A 25,658-nucleotide genomic window follows, 5' to 3' on the forward strand; every position below is an offset into this window, starting at 1 on the left:
GCCCTGGCCTGATCTCTCTCCTCCATCCCTTTGCCTCATCAAATTAATTTCCATCTGAACATGGACAGAATCCCATATGGCCTCTAATATCTGAGTTCTTGCAGAAGCAGCCTCTTCTTCATACGAGTAGTTACATAAATGAGGCTTTGACCTTTCAGATTAAGGATTACAGACAGCATTTTGTTGTATTAGCACATCTTTCATTTCTCTCATGTGGACTTGTTCATTTATGGATTCATTCATTCTCAGCAAACTTGTATTCAATAATGATTTATTGAGCACCTTCTCAGTAAGGGGCACCGTGTTAGATCTTGAGCCATAGAGATGAAAGGCACAGTCCTTGACCTCAAAGGCTTTATGGTTGGTCAGGGAGAGAAAAGAGGAAACAATCACAATGCCATAGACAAAAATAAGCTGAGGGTGCCATTCTCACTGCTATTGTGGTTTCTGAAGGATGGTTGTTGTTTCAGGAATCTCTTCCATTAAATGCTAAAATCTAAACTAAGCACATATTCATTCACTGGAGTTCAAACTAAATTTCCTCTTAGAAGTGGTAGCGTGGTATTGGATAAAACAGCAGAGGCCTGAGAGAGAAAAGCTGGCTTCTAGTTCTTGATAGATCACTTACAAGCTATATAACTTTGGACAAGTCATGAAGTCTCAGCTACTTAAAGACCATGTTAAATGACATAAATAAAAAGGCTGTGTAAGATGTAAAGCACTGTATAAATTTAAGAGATTATTATTGGGAAAAACATCGGTTTGCTGCATGCATACAGGAACACCTCATAATGCTGGAAAATTATAAGCACAACTTGTACTCTGGGCCTAACTTTTTTTCCTGAGTATTTTTTCTTGAAAGGATTTTTTTCTTTATCATACACATAAATCACTTTGGGATATCTAAAACAATTTTTTCTTTTATCTAAGTCTGCAGTCATAAGACAATTAGAGAGCATGCATTTTAGACCCTTAATTTGTGTATAACATGGTATTAAAGTTCCCATAGATCAGCCTGAGCATAACTTTGCAGAAAAGATTCCTCCTGAGGCATGCATACTTGGAGGCAAGGCTGTACTTTATATTGATCTTACTGCACACAAAAAGAGAAAGCTCTCCATACTTTTCATACAATATATACCCACATTTGATATATCATTTAATGACTCAGCATTAAAAATTTGGTATAGCTTTTGCTCTTACAGAAGTATCATACCTTGGAACTATAACTTTTGAAAATAATTGTGTAGGTCACAAATGCTGGTGTTGCTTTTCAAACCTTGATAAAGTGTTTATGTAAGGACTTGGGGTTAAGACATGTATTAAAATCAATGTTCCTGTCTATGCTAATACTAGAGTTAGTGCACTGTACTGAAAAACCATAAGGAAAGGGAAGGGGAAGAAAGCTTGCAATTACTGAGTGCTTACTTTGTGCTCATTCAACTCCACTGCAATGGTTTTTGGTTATTTTGTGCTGGGACCTGATCTAGGAAATTTACATAGATTATCTCAATGCAGCAGTCTTACTCGGGAGATAATATCATCTCCATTTTTGGATGAAGAAAGTTTCAGAGAAGTTAAGAAATGTGTCAGTGATCACAAATGGTAACTGGAGGAGTTGGAATTTGAATTCACGTTTGTCTGACTATAAGGCCCATTTTCTTACCTTAAAATGCTTCTTCTTCTACATCTCTAAGACATGAACATGATCTTCGGACACCTATGGGTTCCGACTCATAGTGACCGTATATGACAGAGTAGAACTGCTCCATAGGGTTTCCCAGCCTGTAATCTTTACAGGAACAGATTGCCAGGTTTTTTTCTCCCGTGGAACTGCTGATGGATGCGAACTGTCAACCTTTTGGTTAGCAGCTGAGCGCTTAACCATTGTACCACTAGGGTTCCTTGTTGATAGGGATATATGCAATTTAAATATACTTATTAAACATTTAAGGGTAATCATTATTAAAACAGAAGAAGGATGTAGGCTTTTTAAACCACTAGATAAAAAAAGGAACGAAAAATATCATCGATCTGCAAAAATCAGGATGGACAAGAGCTGTCCTGGAGAGTCGCTCAATGCGTGCTAGACTTAGAGCAAGAGAGAAATAAACTTTTGTTGCGTTAACATTAAAAAGGGGTAATTTGCTCTTGCAGGATTGCTTACTTGTCTCTTGATTTTTATGTACCCCAAAACAGAGAATTCACACTCTTTTCAAATGTAAATGGAACATCCATAAAATTAGAAGATATGATGAGCCACAATGAACAGCCTAATAAATTTTCATAAGTAGAAACCATAAAGCACATTCTTCAATTCCAGTGAAGTAACACAAAAAATCAGAAAAGGAAAGCCAAAACAAAATAATCACACAGAAATTAAAAAAAATTTTTTTATTGTGTTTTCAGTGAAAGTTTACAAACCAAGTTAGTCTCTCATACAAAACCTTATATACACCTTGCTATATACTCCTAGTTGCTCTCTCCCTAATGAGACAGCACACTCCTCTCCACGTTGTATTTCCGTGTCCATTCAGCCAGCTTCTGTCCCCCTCGGCCTTCACATCTCCACTCCAGACAGGAGCTGCCTACATAGTCTCCTGTGTCTACTTGATCCAAGAAACTCAGTCCTCACCAGTATCATTTTCTGTCTTATAGTCCAGTCCAATCCCTGTCTGAAGAGTTGGCTTTGGGAATGGTTCCTGTCTTGGGCTAAGAGAAGGTCTGGGGACCATGAACTCCGGGGTCCTTCTAGTCTCAGTCAGACCATTAAGCCTGGTCTTTTTATGAGAAGTTGAGTGCAGTGCATCCCACTGCTCCTCTGCTCCTTCAGGGATTCTCTGTTGATCACACAGAAATTTTAAAATAATGGATAATTCTCTGGTAAGATAGTAAATATTAAAAGTAACCCAGGAAGAGGTAGAAAACATTAAAAGGCTAACAGCGACATTGAAAAGTTAGCATAAGAACCACTTCCATTCCTACCCCAAGGCAACGAGAAATAGTGGGAAATTTCCGAATTAGTTCTTCAGGAATAATGTAATCATGATAAAAAAAAAAAAAAAGATAACAAAGCAGATATAAATTGTCTTATCGAAAAAAGAAAACTAAAGGCCAATCTCATCTATTATGGATGCAAAAATTCTCAACAAAATGCCAGCAAATAAAATTTATTATGACAGTAAAAATGTAATAAAAATATAGATTTAAAAAACTTGGCATGATAACAGTTTACAAAGAAAATATTCTACATTCTACTTTGGTGAATGGCATCTGGGGTCTTAAAAACCTGTGAGTGGCCATCTAGGATGCTCCACTGGTCTCACCCCTTCGGGAGCAAGGAAGAATGAAGAAAACCAAAGACACAAGGGAAAGAGTAGCCCAAAGGACTAATGGACCACATCTACCACAGCCTCCACCAGACTGAGTCCAGTACAAGTAGATGGCGCCCAGCTACCACCACTGACTGCTCTGACAGGGATCACAGTGGAGGGTCCTGGACAGAGCGGAAGAAAAATGTAGAACAAAAATCTAACTCAAAAAGAAAGACCAGACTTGCTGGCCTGACAGAGACTGGAGAAACCCTGAGAGTATGGCTCCTGGACACCCTTTCAGCTCAGTAATGAGGTCACCCCTGAGGTTCACCCTTCAGCCAAAGATTGAACAGGCCCATGGAGCAAAACAAGACTTAAGGGGCACACTAGCCCTGGGGCAGAGACTGGAAGGCAGGAGGGAACAGGAAAGCTGGTAATAGGGAACCCAGGGTTGAGAAGGGAGAGTGTTGACATGTTGTGGGGTTGTTAACCAATGTCATACAACAATGTGTGTACTGACTGTTTGATGAGAAACTAGTTTGTTCTGTAAACCTCCGTAAAGTTCAATAAAAAAAAAAAAAAAAAAAAACTCAGCATGACCAATAAGCATTTAACTCAAGTATTTAAGGCTATTAGGAAATCTTTTAATGTAATTTGCTATATTAATAGATTTCAAAAAATAAAACCCATGTGATTATTTCAATAAATATCATCAACACGTGATAAAACTTAACATCTATTTCTGAGAAAAACCTCTTTGTAGTTTGAAATAGAAGAAAACGTCATTAACATGATAAATGGAATTCTCCAAACTCCTATAGCAGACATGGTTCTTAAGATATTAGAAACATTCCCATTAAATGCTGGACCAAAATGAGGATGTCATTATTGAATATCGTCCTACCAATCCTAGTTACTACAATGAGATGAAAAGTAGACATAAGGTATAGATATTAAAAAGGATAAAAACGCTATTATTTTTTAATTTTTTGTTAATCTTTTTCTTGTAAAATAAAACAGAGACATCTGCAAGAAACATAAGTACATATTACCAAATTATTAAAAAGCAAATATTTCTATATTTACCACCAAGATCAAGAGATGGGATTTTGCCAGCCAGCCAGAAGCCGTTCTATATGCCTCCTCTTCTCCCAAGGTGAATCAGCGGCCTGACTTTTATGATAATCATTTCTTTGAAAAGTGCCATTTTTTTTTTTTAGGTACATTTTCAGGTGACATAATTATATACCTAGGAAGTCAAGGGATGCACCTGACTGACCCATTAGAGCTAGTTAGAGCCCAGTAGGACGGACTTTACCCATCCTGCTTTCTTAAATCATTCATTTCTCTACTGGATCACTCTCTTTCTCTAGTATCACCTTTCTTTAAAAAAAAAAAAAAAAATTCCCTCCTTTCACCCCTCCAGCTACTGCCACATTTTTCTGTTCCCCTTCACACCAAAACTCCATAAAAGAGCTGATGTAATCTCTATGGCCTAATCCCACTTCTGCTCAGGTAAACTGAATTTCCTCTGCCTCACCACCAAAATTGCTCTTGTCAAGGACTCCAAAGATTTCCCTGTTGCTGACTGAATCCAGTGGTTACACTTCTGTCCTCAACTTGAAGCTCTTTCTTAAAGCACTTTGTCCTCTCGGCTTCTGTGACATCATGTTCGCCTGAGCTTTCTCCCTCCTGGGTGTCCATTCCTTCTCAGCTCCTTTTCTGGTTTCTTCTCCTCTTCTGTAGGGTCACTATGAGTTGGAATTGACTTGATGGCAAAGGTTTTTTTTTTTTTTTTTCGGTTTTCTTGTCTCCTTAACCTCTGAACATTGGTGTGCCCAAGATCCCAGTACTAGGCCTTTTTCTAATCTCTCGATAAGTCTTTCTCCAGGAAATTTTAGCCAGACTTGTGATTTTACATAATATCTTTATATGTGATCATTATGCTCCTGACTTCTACATTTATATCTCTGCCTGTAGCTTCTTTCTTAACTCAGACTCCCATTTCTTTCTTTTTTTAAATAATCTTTATTGTGCTTTAAGTGAAACTTTACAAATCAAGTCAGTCTCTCACACAAAAACCCATATACACCTTGCTACACACTCCCAATTACTCTCCCCGTAATGAGACAGCCCGCTTTCTCCCTCCACTCTCTCTTTTTGTGTCCGTTTCACCAGCTTCTAACCCCCTCCACCCTCTCATCTCCTCTCTAGGCAGGAGATGCCAACATAGTCTCAAGTGTCCACCTGATCCAAGAAGCTCACTCCTCACCAGCATCCCTCTCCAACCCATTGTCCAGTCCAATCCATGTCTGAAGAGTTGGCTTCGGGAATGGTTCCTGTCCTGGGCCAACAGAAGGTCTGGGGGCCATGACCACCAGGGTCCTTCTACTCTCAGTCAGACCATTAAGTCTGGTCTTATTGGAATTTGGGGTCTGCATCCCACTGCTCTCCTGCTCCCTCAGGAGTTCTCTGTTGCGTTCCCTGTCAGGGCAGTCATCGGTTGTAGCCTGGCACCATCTAGTTCTTCTGGTCTCAGGATGATGTAGTCTCTGGTTCATGTGGCCCTTTCTGTCTCTTGGGCTCGTAATCGCCTTGTGTCCTTGGTGTTCTTCATTCTCCTTTGATCCAGGTGGGTTGAGACTCATTGATGCATCTTAGATGGCTGCTTGCTAGCGTTTAAGACCCCAGACGCCACTCTTCAAAGTGGGTGCAGAATGTTTTCTTTTTTTTTTTTTTTTTTTTTTTTTTATAATAACTTTTATTAAGCTTCAAGTGAACGTTTACAAATCCAATCAGTCTGTCACATATAAGTTTACATACATCTCACTCCCTACTCCCACTTACTCTCCCCGTCTTGAGTCAGCCCTTTCAGTCTCTCCTTTCTTGACAATTTTGCCGGCTTCCCTCTCTCTCTATCCTCCCATCCCCCCTCCAGACAAGAGTTGCCAACACAATCTCAAGTGTACACCTGATATAATTAGCTCACTCTTCATCAGCGTCTCTCTCCCACCCGCTGACCTGTCCCTTTCATGTCTGATGAGTTGTCTTCAGGGATGGTTCCTGTCCTGTGTCAACAGAAGGTCTGGAGAGCATGGCCGCCGGGATTCCTCCAGTCTCAGTCAGACCATTAAGTTTGGTCTTCTTATGAGAATTTGGGGTCTGCATCCCACTGCTCTCCTGCTCCCTCAGGGGTCCTCTGCTGAGCTCCCTGTCAGGGCAGTCATCGATTGTGGCCGGGCACCAACTAGTTCTTCTGGTCTCAGGATGATGTAGGTCTCTTGTTCATGTGGCCCTTTCTGTCTCTTGGGCTCTTAGTTGTCATGTGGGCTTGGTGTTCTTCATTTTCCTTTGCTCCAGGTGGGTTGAGACCAATTGCTGCATCTTAGATGGCTGCTTGTTAGCATTTAAGACCCCAGACGCCACATTTCAAAGTGGGATGCAGAATGATTTCATAATAGAATTATTTTGCCAATTGACTTAGAAGTCCCCGCAAACCATGTTCCCCAGACCCCCGCGCTTGCTCCGCTGAGCTTTGAAGCATTCATTTTATCCCGGAAACTTCTTTGCTTTTGGTCCAGTCCAATTGAGCTGACCTTCCATGTATTGAGTGTTGTCTTTCCCTTCACCTAAAGCAGTTCTTATCTACTGATTAATCAATAGAAAAACCCTCTCCCACCCTCCCTCCCTCCCCCCCTCGTAACCACAAAAGTATGTGTTCTTCTCAGGTTTACTATTTCTCAAGATCTTATAATAGTGGTCTTATACAGTATTTGTCCTTTTGCCTCTGACTCATTTCGCTCAGCATAATGCCTTCCAGGTTCCTCCATGTTATGAAATGTTTCAGAGATTCGTCACTGTTCTTTATCGATGCGTAGTATTCCATTGTGTGAATATACCACAATTTATTTACCCATTCATCCGTTGATGGACACCTTGGTTGCTTCCAACTTTTTGCTATTGTAAACAGAGCTGCAATAAACATGGGTGTGCATATATCTGTTTGTATGAAGGCTCTTGTATCTCTAGGGTATATTCCGAGGAGTGGGATTTCTGGGTTGTATGGTAGTTCTATTTCTAACTGTTTAAGATAACGCCAGATAGATTTCCAAAGTGGTTGTACCATTTTACATTCCCACCAGCAGTGTATGAGAGTTCCAATCTCTCCGCAGCCTCTCCAACATTTATTATTTTGTGTTTTTTGGATTAATGCCAGCCTTGCTGGTGTGAGATGGAATCTCATCGTAGTTTTAATTTGCATTTCTCTAATGGCTAATGATCGAGAGCATTTTCTCATGTATCTGTTGGCTGCCTGAATATCTTCTTTAGAGAAATGTGTGTTCATATCCTTTGCCCACTTCTTGATTGGGTTGTTTGTCTTTTTGTGGTTGAGTTTTGACAGAATCATGTAGATTTTAGAGATCAGGCGCTGGTCGGAGATGTCATAGCTGAAAATTCTTTCCCAATCTGTAGGTGGTCTTTTTACTCTTTTGGTGAAGTCTTTAGATGAGCATAGGTGTTTGATTTTTAGGAGCTCCCAGTTATCGGGTTTCTCTTCATCATTTTTGGTAATGTTTTGTATTCTGTTTATACCTTGTATTAGGGCTCCTAGGGTTGTCCCAATTTTTTCTTCCATGATCTTTATCGTTTTAGTCTTTATGTTTAGGTCTTTGATCCACTTGGAGTTAGTTTTTGTGCATGGTGTGAGGTATGGGTCCTGTTTCATTTTTTTGCAAATGGATATCCAGTTATGCCAGCACCATTTGTTAAAAAGGCTGTCTTTTCCCCAGTTAATTGACACTGGTCCTTTGTCAAATATCAGCTGCTCATACGTGGATGGATCTATGTCTGGGTTCTCAATTCTGTTCCATTGGTCTATGTGTCTGTTGTTGTACCAATACCAGGCTGTTTTGACTACTGTGGCTGTATAATAGGTTCTGAAGTCAGGTAAGGTGAGGCCTCCCACTTTCTTCTTCTTTTTCAGTAGTGCTTTGCTTATCCGGGGCTTCTTTCCCTTCCATATGAAATTGGTGATTTGTTTCTCTATCCCCTTAAAATATGACATTGGAATTTGGATCGGAAGTGCGTTAAATGTATAGATGGCTTTTGGTAGAATAGACATTTTTACTATGTTAAGTCTTCCTATCCATGAGCAAGGTATGTTTTTCCACTTAAGTATGTCCTTTTGAATTTCTTGTAGTAGAGCTTTGTAGTTTTCTTTGTATAGGTCTTTTACATCCTTGGTAAGATTTATTCCTAAGTATCTTATCTTCTTGGGGGCTACCGTGAATGGTATTGATTTGGTTATTTCCTCTTCGGTGTTCTTTTTGTTGATGTAGAGGAATCCAAGTGATTTTTGTATGTTTATTTTATAACCTGAGACTCTGCCAAACTCTTCTATTAGTTTCAGTAGTTTTCTGGAGGATTCCTTAGGGTTTTCTGTGTATATAATCATGTCATCTGCAAATAGTGATAACTTTACTTCTTCCTTGCCAATCCGGATACCTTTTATTTCTTTGTCTAGCCTGATTGCCCTGGCTAAGACTTCCAACACGATGTTGAATAAGAGCGGTGATAAAGGGCATCCTTGTCTGGTTCCCGTTCTCAAGGGAAATGCTTTCAGGTTCTCTCCATTTAGAGTGATATTGGCTGTTGGCTTTGCATAGATGCCCTTTATTATGTTGAGGAATTTTCCTTCAATTCCTATTTTGGTAAGAGTTTTTATCATAAATGGGTGTTGGACTTTGTCAAATGCCTTTTCTGCATCAATTGATAAGATCATGTGGTTTTTGTCTTTTGTTTTATTTATGTGATGGATTACATTAATGGTTTTTCTGATATTAAACCAGCCTTGCATACCTGGTATAAATCCCACTTGATCAGGGTGAATTATTTTTTTGATGTGTTGTTGGATTCTATTGGCTAGAATTTTGTTGAGGATTTTTGCATCAATGTTCATGAGGGATATAGGTCTATAATTTTCTTTTTTTGTAATGTCTTTACCTGGTTTTGGTATCAGGGAGATGGTGGCTTCATAGAATGAGTTGGGTAGTATTCCGTCATTTTCTATGCTTTGGAATACCTTTAGTAGTAGTGGTGTTAACTCTTCTCTGAAAATTTGGTAGAACTCTGCAGTGAAGCCGTCCGGGCCAGGACTTTTTTTTGTTGGGAGTTTTTTGATTACCGTTTCAATCTCTTTTTTTGTTATGGGTCTATTTAGTTGTTCTGCTTCTGAATGTGTTAGTTTAGGTAGGTAGTGTTTTTCAAGGAATTCATCCATTTCTTCTAGGTTTTCAAATTTGTTAGAGTACAATTTTTCATAATAATCTGAAATGATTCTTTTAATTTCATTTGGTTCTGTTGTGATGTGGTCCTTCTCATTTCTTATTCGGGTTATTTGTTTCCTTTCCTGTATTTCTTTAGTCAGTCTAGCCAATGGTTTATCAATTTTGTTAATTTTTTCAAAGAACCAGCTTTTGGCTTTGTTAATTCTTTCAATTGTTTTTCTGTTCTCTAATTCATTTAGTTCAGCTCTAATTTTTATTATTTGTTTTCTTCTGGTGCCTGATGGATTCTTTTGTTGCTCACTTTCTATTTGTTCAAGTTGTAGGGACAGTTCTCTGATTTTGGCTCTTTCTTCTTTTTGTATGTGTGCATTTATTGATATAAATTGACCTCTGAGCACTGCTTTTGCTGTGTCCCAGAGGTTTTGATAGGAAGTATTTTCATTCTCGTTGCTTTCTATGAATTTCCTTATTCCCTCCTTGATGTCTTCTATAACCCAGTCTTTTTTCAGGAGGGTATTGTTCATTTTCCAAGTATTTGATTTCTTTTCCCTCGTTCTTCTGTTATTGATCTCTAGTTTTATTGCCTTGTGGTCTGAGAAGATGCTTTGTAATATTTCGATGTTTTGGACTCTGCAAAGGTTTGTTTTATGACCTAATATGTGGTCTATTCTAGAGAATGTTCCATGTGCGCTAGAAAAAAAAGTATATTTTGCAGCAGTTGGGTGGAGAGTTCTGTATAAGTCAATGAGGTCAAGTTGGTTGATTGTTGTAATTAGATCTTCCGTGTCTCTGTTGAGCTTCTTACTGGATGTCCTGTCCTTCTCCGAAAGGGGTGTGTTGAAGTCTCCTACTATAATTGTGGAGGTATCTATCTCGCTTTTCAGTTCTGTTAAAATTTGATTTATATATCTTGCAGCCCTGTCATTGGGTGCGTAAATATTTAATATGGTTATGTCTTCCTGATCAATTGTCCCTTTTATCATTATATAGTGTCCTTCTTTATCCTTTGTGGTGGATTTAAGTCTAAAGTCTATTTTGTCAGAAATTAATATTGCTACTCCTCTTCTTTTTTGCTTATTGTTTGCTTGATATACTTTTTTCCATCCTTTGAGTTTTAGTTTGTTTGTGTCTCTAAGTCTAAGGTGTGTCTCTTGTAGGCAGCATATAGATGGATCGTGTTTCTTTATCCAGTCTGTGACTCTCTGTCTCTTTATTGGTGCATTTAGTCCATTTACATTCAGGGTAATTATAGATAAATAAGTTTTTAGTGCTGTCATTTTGATGCCTTTTTATGTGTGTTGTTGACAATTTCATTTTTCCACATACTTTTTTGTGCTGAGGCGTTTTTCTTAGTAAATTGTGAGATCCTCACTTTCATAGTGTTTGACTTTATGTTAGTTGAGTCGTTACGTTTTTCTTGGTTTTTGTCTTGAGTTATAGAGTTGTTATACCTTTTTGTGGTTACCTCATTATATACCCCTATTTTTCTAAGTAAAAACCTAACTTGTATTGTTCTATATCGCCTTGTATCACTCTCCATATGGCAGTTCAATGCCTCCTGTATTTAGTCCCTCTTTTTGATTATTGTGATCTTTTACCTATTGACTTCCATGATTCCCTGTTATGTGTATTTTTTTTTTAATTAATCTTAATTTGTTTGTTTTTGTGATTTCCCTATTTGAGTTGATATCAGGACGTTCTGTTTTGTGACCTTGTGTTGTGCTGTTATCTGATATTATTGGTTCTCTGACCAAACAATATCCTTTAGTATTTCTTGTAGCTTTGGTTTGGTTTTTGCAAATTCTCTAAACTTGTGTTTGTCTGTAAATATCTTAATTTCGCCTTCATATTTCAGAGAGAGTTTTGCTGGATATATGATCCTTGGTTGGCAGTTCTTCTCCTTCAGTGTTCTGTATATGTCGTCCCATTCCCTTCTTGCCTGCATGGTTTCTGCTGAGTAGTCAGAACATATTCTTATTGATTCTCCCTTGAAGGAAACCTTTCTTTTCTCCCTGGCTGCTTTTAAAATTTTCTGTTTATCTTTGGTTTTGGTGAGTTTGATGATAATATGTCTTGGTGTTTTTCTTTTTGGATCAATCTTAAATGGGGTTCGATGAGCATCTTGGATAGATATCCTTTCGTCTTTCATGATGTCAGGGAAGTTTTCTGTCAGAAGTTCTTCAACTATTTTCTCTGTGTTTTCTGTCCCCCCTCCCTGTTCTGGGACTCCAATCACCCGCAGGTTATCCTTCTTGATAGAGTCCCACATAATTCTTAGGGTTTCTTCATTTTTTTTAATTCTTTTATCTGATTTTTTTTCAGCTATGTTGGTGTTGATTCCCTGGTCCTCCAGAAGTCCCAGTCTGCATTCTAATTGCTCGAGTCTGCTCCTCTGACTTCCTAGTGTGTTGTCTAATTCTGTTATTTTATTGTTAATCTTTTGGATTTCTACATGTTGTCTCTCTATGGATTCTTGCAACTTATTAATTTTTCCAGTATGTTCTTGAATAATCTTTTTGAGTTCTTCAACAGTTTTATCAGTGTGTTCCTTGGCTTTTTCTGCAGATATCCTAATTTCATTTGTGATATCATTAAGCATTCTGTAAATTAGTTTTTTATATTCTGTATCTGATAATTCCAAAATTGTATCTTCATTTGGGAAAGATTTTGATTCTTTTGTTTGGGGAGTTGGAGAAGCTGTCACGGTCTGCTTCTTTAAGTGGTTTGATATGGATTGTTGTCTCCGAGCCATCACTGGGAAACTAGTTTTTCCAGAAAATCCGCTAAAAAAAAACTGCAGTCAGATCCCTATCAGAGTTCTCCCTCTGGCTCAGGCTATTCAGATGTTAATGAAGCCGCCTGGGGAGGGTGGGGGAGGGAACAGAGAGATAGGAGAGTAGCACCTCAGAATATAGCCAGAGTTGCTTGTCTTGCTTGGAATGACTCTTATATCTGAGATTCCCGCGGGCGCATCGCCTATGTGTGCTGTCTGTGTGGAGATTGCCCCCGGGGGGTCTGGCCCGCTGGAGTCACGGTCAGATCCTCCGCTTCCAGCCCCACGCCCAGCGTCAAGGCTCCCCTACTGGGACGGTGCACTCTCGACTCCAAAATCAGTCGCTGCCTCCCGGGGACTTCCCGTCCCTCCAGCCGCGTGGCCGTGCCGCCCCCGTGAACCAGGTGGGCCCCCTCCCGGGGTTAGTTCAGATGGGTGGAGTAGCTCCCCGTGCTTGTGCCGCGACCGAGTGTCCCGGCTGGAACGCTGTTCTCCCCGCTCCAATACCAGTCGCTGCCTCCCGGGGACTTCTCCTACCGGCTGCGTCCCACGCCGCCCGCGCGACCCGGATGGTCACCTTCCCGGGGTTAGTTCAGGGGGTGGAGCAACTCTCCGTGTTTATGGCGTACCTGCGTGCAGTCCAAATCCCTGTGGGACGGTTCCCCGGCTCGGATGCTACTCTTTCTGCTCCAAGATCAGTCACTGCCTCCCGGGGACTTCTCCTAACGGCTGCGTCCCACGCCGCCCGTGGAACCGGCTAGTCCCCCTCCCGGGGTTAGTTCAGGGGGGTGGAGCAGGTCTCTGTGCTTGTGCCGTACCTGACTGGTATGCTGGCTCCAGGCTCTGGAAACAATCGCTGCTTCCCCGTATTAGTTCGTTCTCCGTCTCTAAATCTGTGTTTGTTGTTCAGGGTTCGTAGATTGTTATGTATGTGATCGATTCACTTGTTTTTCCGTGTCTTTGTTGTAAGAGGGATCCGAGGTAGCGTCTGCCTAGTCCGCCATCTTGGCTCCGCCTCAGAATCTAATCCAGAATGTTTTCTTAATAGATTTTATTATGCCAATTGACTTAGATGTCCCCTGAAACCATGGTCCTCAGACCCCTGCCCCTGCTACGCTGGCGTTCGAAGCATTCAGTTTATTCAGGAAACTTCTTTCCTTTTGCTTTAGTCCAGTTGTGCTGACCTCCCCTGTATTGTGTGCTGTCTTTCCCTTTACCTGAAGTAGTTCTTATCTACTAATTAGTGAATACCCCTCTCCCACCCTCTCTCCCTCCCCTCCTCGTAACCACGAAAGAATGTTTTCTTCTCAGTTTCAACTATTTCTCAAGTTCTTGTAATAGTGGTCTTATACAATATTTATCAGACTCCCATTTCTTAGTGCCTGAGTGACATCTTCTTTTGGATAGCTAGGAGGCACCCCAAATGTAAAAAGCCAAAACAGTTCCTAATTTTCCCTTCTTTGCCTAACCTGCTCTCTCCCTAGTCTGCCTCTCAGTAAATGGAACCAGTCTACCCAATTCCCAAATAAAAAGTCTAGGAATCATCCTCCTTTCCGTTGCCATTCCCTGCCATCAGCTGATGCTGTTGGCTACATCTCCAGACCCTCAGTTGGTCCTGCATTCTCTTCATCTCCACTTACTCTATGTCCACCATCGTATCTCACTGGTACTCCTTTGATAGCCTTTCAACCAATCTCAGCTTCCACTCTTACTCCTTGCTTGCCCTTCCTCGCCCCCCAACCAATCTCCATCTGCCTGGTTTAGAAATAGGAGGAAGGGGAAGAGTGTGATTTTTTGGCCCCTTAAACTCCAATATCAAAGATTGATTTGACTTTGTAAAAACAAACCAGAAACAGTTGTAAAGTATAAGAAATCTTAAATGAAGTTAAAGACAAATGAAAGGCTTGGATAACAGCAATGCCTATAACAGATGGAGTTAATATCCATCATATTTAGAAAGTGCCTACTTATCAATGAGAAAAAATGATTGAAAAATGAGCAGTGACATTAGAAATTCGCATGTGAACAAATGAGAAGATGCTCAGCTCTGCTAATAATTAGGAAATGCCAACTGGAAAATGAGATACAGTGAAACCTGTGAGAACCAGAACTCGATGGGACTGCCTTGTATTTCTAGGTCTCTCAAGTTTTCTACCTTTGATAGGGTGCAATCTTACCACTTCTCTATTGCTTGTTTTAGTGGAAAATAGTTTTCCTTCTCTGACAGGTTTCTGCCTTACACAGGTTCTGGCTTTCACAAGTTTTACTGTACTTGTTTATGTTACTGAAATTACCAAAAATTAAGGAGGTTAATAACATCCACTGTTGGTAAGGATGAGGACATTGTTTTATATTCTTTTGAGTAGGAATGTAATTGGTATAATCTTTTCAGATGGCAGTTTGGCAGTATTCCACATCTACAAATCAGTTTTACAGAAATGCTAGAATGAATGCATATATACACATGTATTTGAACATAAGTTCTATCACTCATTTGTAATTCATTGGAATTCAACAAATATTGATTGAGAAACTACCATATGCCTATGTGCCAGGTGCTAGACTAGCTAAGGGAGATACAATGACAAAAAGAAAAGAAAGAAAAAACAGACAATTCTTTACCTGTGAGGGACACTGAGATAAACAAATAGTCACACAAACACCTGTGTAATAACAGGTGTTACAAGTACCCTAAAGTAAAAGGGCAGAGTGTACAAAAGAGGCTGATGGGGAACCTGATTTAGACCTGGGAGGTCGTCTTAGTTCAGGGAAGGAATTGACTCTTAAATGAAAACCTAAAGAATGAGAAAGGAGTTAACCAGGTGAAAAGGCAGAGGTGGGTGTATAGGGGTGGGGATGTTCAGGCCTGAGCCTGTGGGAAGGCCCTGAGGTGGGAAGGAGCTGGGATTAAAGGAACAGAAGACAGGCCAGTGGGGATGGAATGCAATGGTGAATGGGAGAGTGATGGGATAAGAGGCCAGAAAAGTGCAAAGGAGGCAGATTTGGGGCCTTTACAGGTCACATAAAGAATTTCAAACTCCATCCTGTGGATAATGGGGAACCATTGTATAGTTTTAATCAGAGTAGTGACATGATCATCTTTGCGTTTTTAAAATATGGCAGATTTTTTGTATAAACTCTACACCACAGTTTTTAGCATATTTTGTAAATGACAGTAGATAGGAGGAGGGGCTGGGCTGGAAAAAGGGAAACCAGTGAGGAGAAACTGCAGTATTTCAGAGAAGAGATGAGGGATTGAACTAGCATAGTGGCAGAGAAGATGGAGAGGAGTGGATGAATTTAAGTATATTTATTGGAGGTAGTGTAGATCAAACTTGATGATTTATGGGATGTAGGAGGTGAGAGAGATGGATATGCAGGAAGGAAGGTTTGGAGGGTGAAGAGATCAAGTTCACTTTTTTGAGGTGAAATTCATATAACATAAAATTATCCAATTTCAAGGAAACAATTCAGTGGCATTTAGTACATTCCCATTGTTGTGCAACCACGACCTCTATCCAGTTACAAAGCATTTCCATTGCTCCAAAGTAAAACCCTTTACCCATTAAGTAGTCACTTCCCATTCCCCCCTCCTCCGGTCCCTGGAAACCACTACTCTGCATTCTGTTACCTATTCTGAATATTTCACATAAATGGAATCATATATGTAACCTTTTATGTCTGACTCCTTTCACTTAGCATAACCTTTTGAGATTCATCCTCATTGTAGCATGTAGTGGTACATCTTCTGAACATCTCTTTCTTGAGATGGGGAGACTGTTCTGGACTATCTGAGTCCTTCCAGTGTAATCACTAGGGGCATAGTAAGTGAAAGAAGGAGGCAGGAGGGTCAGCTTGCTACACAGCTTGCTTCGATGATACAGGAAGGAGTCATGAACCAAGGATTGCAGGCAGCTGCCAGAAGCTGGAAAAGGGAATGGATTCTTCCCCTAAAACCTCCAGAAAAAAACGCAGCCCAGCTGACACCTTGATTTTAGACGAGTGAACTGACCTCCAGAACTGTGAGATGATAAATTTGTGCTTTTTTAAACCACTGTTTGTGGTAATTTGTTACAGCAGCAATAGGAAACTAACACACTCCCTGAAGACTGCCCTCTTTTCTTCAAACGTCTTCATATGCTTTTTCTATAACTTCCATGGAAATGTTCCCCCCCCCCCACTCTATAATATCAGTTTGGGACTAGGAATTAATTAAACAATTAGGCAAATATATACAAAGTTTTATCCAGCAGATGGTCCTTTCCCTGAGCCTTCCCAGAGTAAGCGAAAATTCTCAATTGGTGGAATTCCAGCCACAATGCTGAAGATGTTTTGGGAAGGGTTGGGGTCTTCTTAAAATTCTGTCAGAGAAGAGGGAAAGCCCACGGGTCTCGAGTTTCCCAAGGTCGTGGGTGCCTGGGGATGTTCAGAGAGGCTTGGAGAAGGTTCTTGCTGTGCTCACTCCTTCAAGGTGACCTTAAACAGGAGTGTGGGGGATTCCTGTTTTGGTCACCAACCCTGAGAGGCAGTACACGCCCATAGAAGGTCATTCTGTCAAGATAATAGATATTATCTTGGTTTGGAGGGAGCTTCCACCTCTGCACTGTTTCGTATTAGTCAGACTTCTGTAGTTAAGGATGGCGGAAAGTTAACTTAATTAAAAACACGTGCCAGATATACCCAGTGGGTGAGTGTCAGGGCGCAGGTTGGCGGGGGCGGTTAGCCCCGAGCGGAGGTCAGCTCCAGTAGAAGCTCCCCGGCTAGCAGGCGAATCCCAACCACGCCCGTCGGTCCTGCCTTCTCATTGGCCACTGTCCGGCTGCCCCCGGCGCCCATTGGCCAGCTCCAACGGCCGCTCCTATAAGAGGCAAGCAGCGCGGCCCGCGGGCTGACCCAGCCGGCAGCTAGCGGCGCCCGAGGTGAGTGGGTGGCCTTTTGCTGCGGAGATCGGGGCCACTGTGGAGAAGTTGGGGGCGCTAGGCTGGCACGGGGCAGGGGCAGGGCCATCCTCTCAGCAGGTAGATGCCTACGCGGAGCCGAGTCTGGGAATTGTGAGTTGACTCCTGAGGGCACTTTACACGTCCTCTCATTTTACCTCCACAGCAAACCCTGTGAGGCAGGTATTTCCTACATTATACAGATGAGGAAACTGGGGTTTGGAGTTGAACCCAAGTCCGCGTGACTCCTCTTTATCAGCAGAAACGCATTCTTCTTCCTCTCCTTCTTCAGAGGGCAACATCTTTCTTCCCTTCTCCTCCCATAGATGGAACCCCACCCTCAAACATTCCCCACGCCACACAAAAAAAGGAAGTGTCAGGTGCAAAACCTTGTAGCATCACACCCAACCCATCAGCTCCACCCCAACACAGGGACTAACCTTGTGTCCTGTTGCCTTAGTGGATTCAGAGTCACAGAAACCCTGTAGGACAGAGAGAATCCAAGGCTGTAATCTTTAGGGAAGCAGACTGCCACATCTTTCTTCTGTGGAGTGGCTTGTGGGTTCGAACTGCCTACCTTCCTAGCAGCTGAGTACTTAACCATTGCTCCACCAGGGCTTCTTAAGAGCTTGGGCACAAGGTTACAATGGCAGAGAGGCACAGGTCATAGTAGATCAGATCCAGTGAATGGTCCAGGTAAGCTTAACCTTGACTCTGACAGTTTGATTTTCAGAAGTTTAAAATTATCTCCCTGCTGATGTTGTACTCTAATTGGATTCGGGGGAAAAAGACTACAGTTGAATTCTAACCCAGTAAATTTGGCACTTGTCAATTAATTCTCAAAGAAAGATGGAATTTATTTATTTGGTCTAAAAGTAGATGTGAGCACAGCTTAAAGTAACTATAAATGTTTCTGTAAAGCTATAATCTGTGCATTATGTATTTTATCACTGTATTTGTACATGTATTATTATCATATTAGACCATATTCAGATAGGGATGTGCCTTCTATTTCCATTTTCTTTGCCAGTGTCTTTATTTCCTAGGATGATGTTTTCCTTGGGCAGTATTTTCTCTTGTATTTCATCTTCATTTTCATCCTTAGTCTTATCTCCTGTTTAGAAAAGAAAATCAAGACCTCTCTAGAGAATTTGCTCCCTGTGCACTGTTCTGACCTCAGACAGCATCCATGTCTTTAGAAGGTTTTAATTTGATAGTGCTTTGTGCTCATTGGTTAAGAGCTATGGCTGCTAACCAAAAGGTTGGCAGTTCGAATCCACTAGCATCAGCTGCTCCTTGGAAGCCTTGGGGGGCAGTTCTACTCTGTCCTATGGGATTGCTATGAGTCGGAATCGACTCGACGGCAGAGGGTTTTGTGCTTCCTAGATCAAATGAATTCTTTTCACACATCCTACTGATTAAGCCAAGGGGAAAAAGAGTTAGTCAAGAGTTAGGGTACAGATTGCCTTATATTCTACCAAGGGGCTATTGATCTTCCAACCTCCTTGGTATGTCCTCCTTATTTCCTATGGCTGACGCCTCTTCCGTCAGGCCAGGAAATGCAATGGGAGAAGAGCTCCCTGCCTTTCTCAAGAAGAGAGAAAGTGCCAGTTGACATCGGTCTGTCAGAGTGTTGATGTAAAAAGAAAATCTATACTGCTAGCAGTTATTCTTCTAGTCTACATGCGTCTGGGGCTGCTCAGGCCCTTGAGTTACAGAAGAAATGGAAGGCCTTTTTCCTGCTTTCATGGAACTTGCTGCTTTATTAGAAGATAAGACATGTATGAGTAAAACAGTTGAAAAGCAATTCAAGACCTTGTATAATCAAGTGCTAAATCTGTGTGTGGGGGGGTGGGTAGAGCTTCATGGAGGAAGAGAGCTCAGCTCAGGCTACAGTAGTCAGGGAAGTCTGCACGAAGCCAGTTGGCTTGAATCATGCCCTGAACGAAGGATTGGGTTAGAAAAAAGAAAAGAGAACTATGTGTACTGTATGCCTGTTACTTCTGAGCACTGTACTAAGCAGCATTTCATCTTTCTTTGTTCTTATAACAGACTTTCAAAGCATGTCTGTATATTTGTGTTTTACAGATGAGGAAACTGAGGCCAGAAAAAGTTAATGTGCCCTCAGTTGTCAAATATTGTCTACGTTGCACAACTTATTTAGCCTTTTATCTATATTTTCCTATTTTAATTTTAGAGAAGCACACCAAATCCATCATGATTAAAGACAATAAGGAGAACAGAGACCATTCCCTAGAAAGGGAAAGAGCAACTCTCATTTTTTCCTTAAAGAATGAAGTTGGAGGACTTATAAAAGCACTGAAAATCTTCCAGGTAAACACTTCCCATATTTCTGTGTAAGACTCCTAAGTACAAGCCTCTAAAATTATTTTAAAAATATAAATTACTGTAAATTATTTAGAGATGGGGCACAGCAATTTGTTAAAAACTTAAAATATTGCTTAATTCTAAAAACTGGGCAAAGGATAGAAACAATTTACGGATGAGGAGCTACAAAAGCTAATAAGGAAATGGAGGAGAAAATGTTCACTTCATAGATTTTAAAGAAGCAAATTTTAAGAAATCTGTGATTTTTTTTTTCATATAGTAAAAGAGCAAAGATTCTGCATTCCCTACCATCCATACATCTGACAGTCACATATACCTCCTGTATGAGGATAAATTGGTGCAACCATGTGGAGAAACAATCTGGTGATATGTATTACCAAACCCACTGCCGCCGTGTCAATTTCAACTCATAGCAACCTTGTAGTACAGAGTAGAACTGCCCCATACAGTTTCCAAGGCTGTAAATCTTTATGGAAACAGACTGTCACATGTTTCTCGAGGGGAGCGGCTGGCGGGCTCGAACCACCAACCTTCCGGTTAGCAGCTGAGCGCTTTAACCACTGCGCCATCAGGGCTTCTTATGAACCTTAAAATGTTCGTATGTTTTGACTCAGTATAAATCTATATTAAGTAAATGGAGGTCAGTCAGGCAAGTATTTTTTCAAATTAATAGTATTTATTAAGTACCAGATGAAACCCTGGTGACACACTGGTTAAGAGCTTGGTTGCTGGTCAAAAGGTCAGCAGTTCGAATCCACCAGCTGCTCCTTGAAAACCCTGTGGGGTAGTTCTACTCTGTCCTATAGGGTCACTATAAGTCAGAATTGACTAGACAGCAATGGGTATGTATGTACCAGATGAGGGCAGTGGTGTTCAGTGGTAGAGTTCTCCCCCATGTAAGAGATCCAGTTCAATTCCTAGCCAGTATTCCTCAAGTGCAGCCTCTATCCGTCTGTCAGCGGAGGCTTGCATGTTGTCGTGATGCTGAGTTTTCAGACTAAGACTAGGAAGAAGGGCCTGGCAATCTACTTCTGAAAATTAGCCATTGAAAACCCTATGGATCAGAACAGTCTCATCCCGTTGTACACAGGGTCGCCATGAGTCAGGGCCCAGGTTTGTGCTAAGGTAAGGGGTGAGTTAAATTATGCTACTAGAGCGACATTGTAGTCAGGGTTTTGGGCTGCAGACACAAACCTTCTGAGTTTACATCCTGGCTCTGTCACATGTTAGCTGGGTGATTGTGGACAAATTAATTAATCTCTTTGTGTTTTAGTCTTTACATCTACAAAATGAGGGCTTTTGTGAGGTTTTGTGGAGGTAATATATGTAAAGTGCTTAAAGTGCTTAGGATAATACAAAGTAAATGATTGATAAATGTTAGCTATTTTTTTTTTAAATCAAGTTTATATGGCCCCCCGACTCTCTGTTAGCCCAAAACTAAAACCATTCTCAAAGCCAACTCTTCAGACAAAGATTAGGCTGGACTATAAGACCTAAAATGATACTGGTGAGGAGTGTGCTTCTTAGCTGAAGTAGACGCATGAGACTATGTGGGCAGCTCCTGTCTGGAGGAGAGATGAGAAGGCAGAGGGGAACAGAAGCCGGTTGAACGAACACGGGACATACAGGGTAGAGAGAAGGAGTGTGCTGTCATATTGTAGGGAGAGCAACTAGAATCACACAACAATGTGTGTATAAGTTTTTGTATGAGAAACTGACTTGAATTGTAAACTTTCACTAAAAGCACAAAAAAAAACAATCAAGTTTATGATCTATATGACATACTAATATATAAAAATATATATATATATATAAAATAGCTATTTTAAAATCATATTTTCAAAGAATTAAATTTTAACAGATTGGTTATGTACTCAAATGGTCTAGAAGAGTTTGTGATGACAAACATTGGTTTTCCTACTCAGCACAACATCTGTTCAGTCCCCCTATCTAGAGGCAGCCTCTTTTAACCGTTTCTGTTCTTCAGTTCTTTTAGTGGTGAACTTTAAAAATCTAAATATTGCTCTTGTATCTGTCTTTAAGCTATCAACTTCACAGCACAATATTCGTTTACTCCCTTTTATGAACACTCTTACTCATGATACCACCTCCCTCCCTTTCCCCTGCCCCTCCCCAAATTTGATAATTTTATTATTATTATTAGCTATTCTGCTGATTACTGTTGGATATTTAAATTATCTATGTTTCTTCTTCCATCAACTTTCTTTTTTATTTTTAATCAGAGAATATTTGGATATGGTTAAAAAGTCAATCTGAACTATAAAACTTACTAAAAAATAAAAACAAAGAGAAAAACCCCAGCAATCCTCTGCTCCATTTCTCTTCATTCTCAAGGTCCACTGATTTTTTTTTTATTAACCTTAGGAGCAGGGGGTTGAGTTAATCATACTTGGTAGATTACATGTACACTGTCATCATCATCATGGACCCATGTAATCTCCTCTTGTTTTATTTAGCTGTTCCCTTTCAGCTCCATTTTCTCCCCCTTGCCCATAGACAGCTGCTCTAATACATTTGATATGTACATTCATTTTTTAAAAATAATTTTTATCATGTTTTAAGTGAAAGTTTACAAATCAAGTCAGTCTCTCACGCATAAACTTATATACACCTTACTGCATACTCCCACTTACTCTCCCACTAATGAGTCAGCCTGCGCTCTCCTTCCAGTCTCTCCTTTTGTGACTGTTTTGCCAGTTTCTAATCCTTTCTATCCCCCCATCTCCCCTCCAGACAGGAGATGCCAACATAGTCTCAAGTGTCCACCTGATGCAAGTAGCTCACTCTTCATCAGCATCTCTCTCCAACCCATTGTCCAGTCCAATCTATGTCCCATGAGTTGGCTTTGGGAATAGTTCCTGTCCTGGGCCAACAGAAGGTTTGGGGACCATGACCACCAGGATTCTTGTAGTCTTAGACCATTAAGTCTGGTCTTTTTATAAGAATTTGGGGGCTGCGTCCCACTGTTCTCCTGCTCCCTCAGGGGTTCTCTGTTGTGCTCCCTGTCAGGGCAGTCATCGGTTGTGGCCGGGCACCATCCAGTTCTTCTGGTCTCAGGATGATGTAGTCTCTAGTTCATGTAGCCCTTTCTGTCTCTTGGGCTGATAAATACCTTGTGACCTTGGTGTTCTTCATTCTCCTTTGATCCAGGTGGTTTGAGACTCACTGATGCATCTTAGATGGCTGCTTCCTAGCATTTAAGACCCCAGAAGCCACACTTCAAAGTGGGATGCAGAATGTTTTCTTAATAGAATGTATTTTGCCAATTGACTTAGATGTCCCCTGAAGCCATAGTCCCCAAACCCCTGCCCCTACTCCACTGACCTTTGAAGCATTCAGTTTATTCAGGAAACTTCTTTGCTTCTGGTCCAGTCCAGTTGTGCTGACCTCCCCTGTATTGAGTGTTGTCCTTCCCTTCACCTAAAGTAGTTCTTATCTACTATCTAATCAGTAAATAACCCTCTCCCACCCTCCCTCCCTCCTCCCTCTTGTAACCACAAAAGAATGTGTTCTTCTCAGTTTAAACTAGTTCTCAAGATCTTATAATAGTGGTCTTATACAATATTTGTCCTTTTGCATCTGACTAATTTCACTCAGCATAATGCCTTCCAGGTTCCTCCATGTTATGAAATGTTTCACAGATTCATCACTGTTCTTTATCGATGCGTAGTATTCCATTGTGTGAATATACCATAATTTATTTATCCATTCATCCATTGATGGACACCTTGGTTGCTTCCAGCTTTTTGCTATTGTACATTCATTTTTATGTATACTTGTAGAATATGTAGCGTTTTTGTATGTACGTACCTTAGGAATTAATATAAATGTTACTCTACAGACTTTTTGTTTTTACTAAGAACTATGTTTTAAAAAACCCTTCAGGCTACTGTGTGTACATCTTGTTTTTTCTAACTGCTGTAGTGTTCTTGGGGGCCACCACCCCATTTTACTTATCCTCACCCTGATAATGGACACCTACATGAGGCAGCCATATTGCAACTCTCTTAGCTATTTTTTTCTAGCATTTATTTCCATATTTCTAAATAATATGTTTATTCCGCTGTTTTTTTTTTTTTTTTTCAATTGTAGATATTATCTATTGGGTTCCTACAATGGAACTAAAGGTTTAGCTTTCTTGACACAATCCCCTCAGTTTCGCTTCCCCCCATGCTCCCAAAGTAGTTGCATCCCAATTTTTGGCTATATTAGTCTTTAATATCTTCATTACTGAGTTTATGCAAATATTGTTCAAAGAAGAGCCATATGATCCACTATTTTGACTCTTTCTTTCTTGTACAAGAGGGTTACAACAGTGTTTAAGAGCATGGACTATGGAGCTGGACAGCTGAGTTCGAGTTCTAGCTCCAACCCTTATTAGCTGTGTGCCTTTGGGTAAATGGCTTAACCTCTCTTTGCCTTTGTTTCTGTGAATTGAAATATCTGATAGGGAATGTCTCATTTATTACTCGATTTTGTCTGAATTTTCCTGAATTTTTGACTGCATATTTTTTCTAGATGAACTTTAAAATTATTTAGCTACATTTCCTCATCAGATTCCTCTGAAATTTTCATTTCAATAACATTTAATTTATAGGTTAATTTAGGAAGAATTGATTCCCCATAGTTTAGCTCCATATTTATTCAAGTCATTTATGTCTTTACTAGTTATTTTTTATATATATCCTATAAATTTCTTTAGAATTTTCTATTTTATAATTTTTACTGTTACTTTAAATAGAATATTTATATATTAATATACATATCACTATTTTAATCTGTTTTTAAAATTAAGTTTCTAATTGCAGGAAATAGTTATGAATGAATTCTTATAAAAATTAATAAGAAATAGATGAAATTCTCCTTTACTCCCAATCAATTCCTGTGTATTTTTTAACTGTCTGTCTTTTATTAATTCCATGATAAATTCTCTGTTCCAGGATAATCCCTACTTACTCCAATTTCCCAGTACCCCCTAACACTCACTCTCCTTTTTTGTTGGCTCGTTGATAATTTCTATCTACCCCAACCCTTTCATTTTTTAAAAGTGAAAGTAGTGTTGGGTGATTGGTCCTCATGTTTCACTGATGCCTTATCTCAGTTACCCAAATCATAAGAGAAGATAGCCCCCTCCCAGGTGTTCACAGGGGACCCACAGCTCAAGCTGACACAGGAAGAGATCAGAAAAGGCAATCTGGTGCAGCTGGTTACTAGGCTTCTCGTTTAGGAGATTTGAGGTATTAAACACTCTGTGTTCACGCTTTTCATCTAAATTTATTAAATGCATTTTTGCAAAGTAAACTTCTCTTTCTAAAGGACTAACTTGAATATCACTTCTCTGAAAACTAGCTTTTACTTGTGAGAATTTTCAAAAAGCTTCTTTTTATCCAGGACGCTTGGTATTTTGATTTGAGTGGCAATCAATTCTGACAACCTGATGACCTCTTAAAAACAAAACAAAACAAACCTCTAGTGGATATTATTTTATTGGTTTCTTTTGAATAGTACCTAATATTTAAGGGGAATTATTTTTGCTGTTGGCGTCACTAAAAACTGCCTTTTTTCCTTTTGGCCATTATGACCAGTGTGAAACTGATTTTTTTTTTTAAATTGTACTTTCGATGAAGGTTTACAAAACTAGCTTCTCATTAAACAGCTAGTATACATATTGTTTTATGACATTGGTTAACAACCCCGTGACATGTCAACACTCTCCCTTCTCAACCTTGGGTTCCCTATTACCAGCTTTCCTGTCCCCTCCTGCCTTCTAATCCTTGCCCCTGGGCTGGTATGCCCCTTTAGTCTTGTTTTGTTTTATGGGCCTGTTCAATCTTTGGCTGAAGGGTGAACCTCAGGAGTGACTTCATTACTGAGCTAAAAGGGTTTCCAGGGGTCATCCTCTTGGGGTTTCTCCAGCCTCTGTCAGACTAACAATTCTGGTCTTTTTTTGTAAGAAGAATTTTGTTCTACATTTTTC

General features: G+C 40.2%; 1 protein-coding gene across 1 annotated transcript in view; it reads right to left on the bottom strand.

The window, feature by feature from the left end:
- Nucleotides 1-25,658, bottom strand: part of LOC126079528 (serum amyloid A-2 protein-like) — a 116,947-nt gene that overhangs the window by 87,149 nt on the left and 4,140 nt on the right. The gene's annotated exons all lie outside the window — the stretch shown is intronic.

This window comes from Elephas maximus, chromosome 7 (assembly GCF_024166365.1).
Source record: "Elephas maximus indicus isolate mEleMax1 chromosome 7, mEleMax1 primary haplotype, whole genome shotgun sequence".
In the NCBI taxonomy this organism is placed as follows: domain Eukaryota; kingdom Metazoa; phylum Chordata; class Mammalia; order Proboscidea; family Elephantidae; genus Elephas; species Elephas maximus.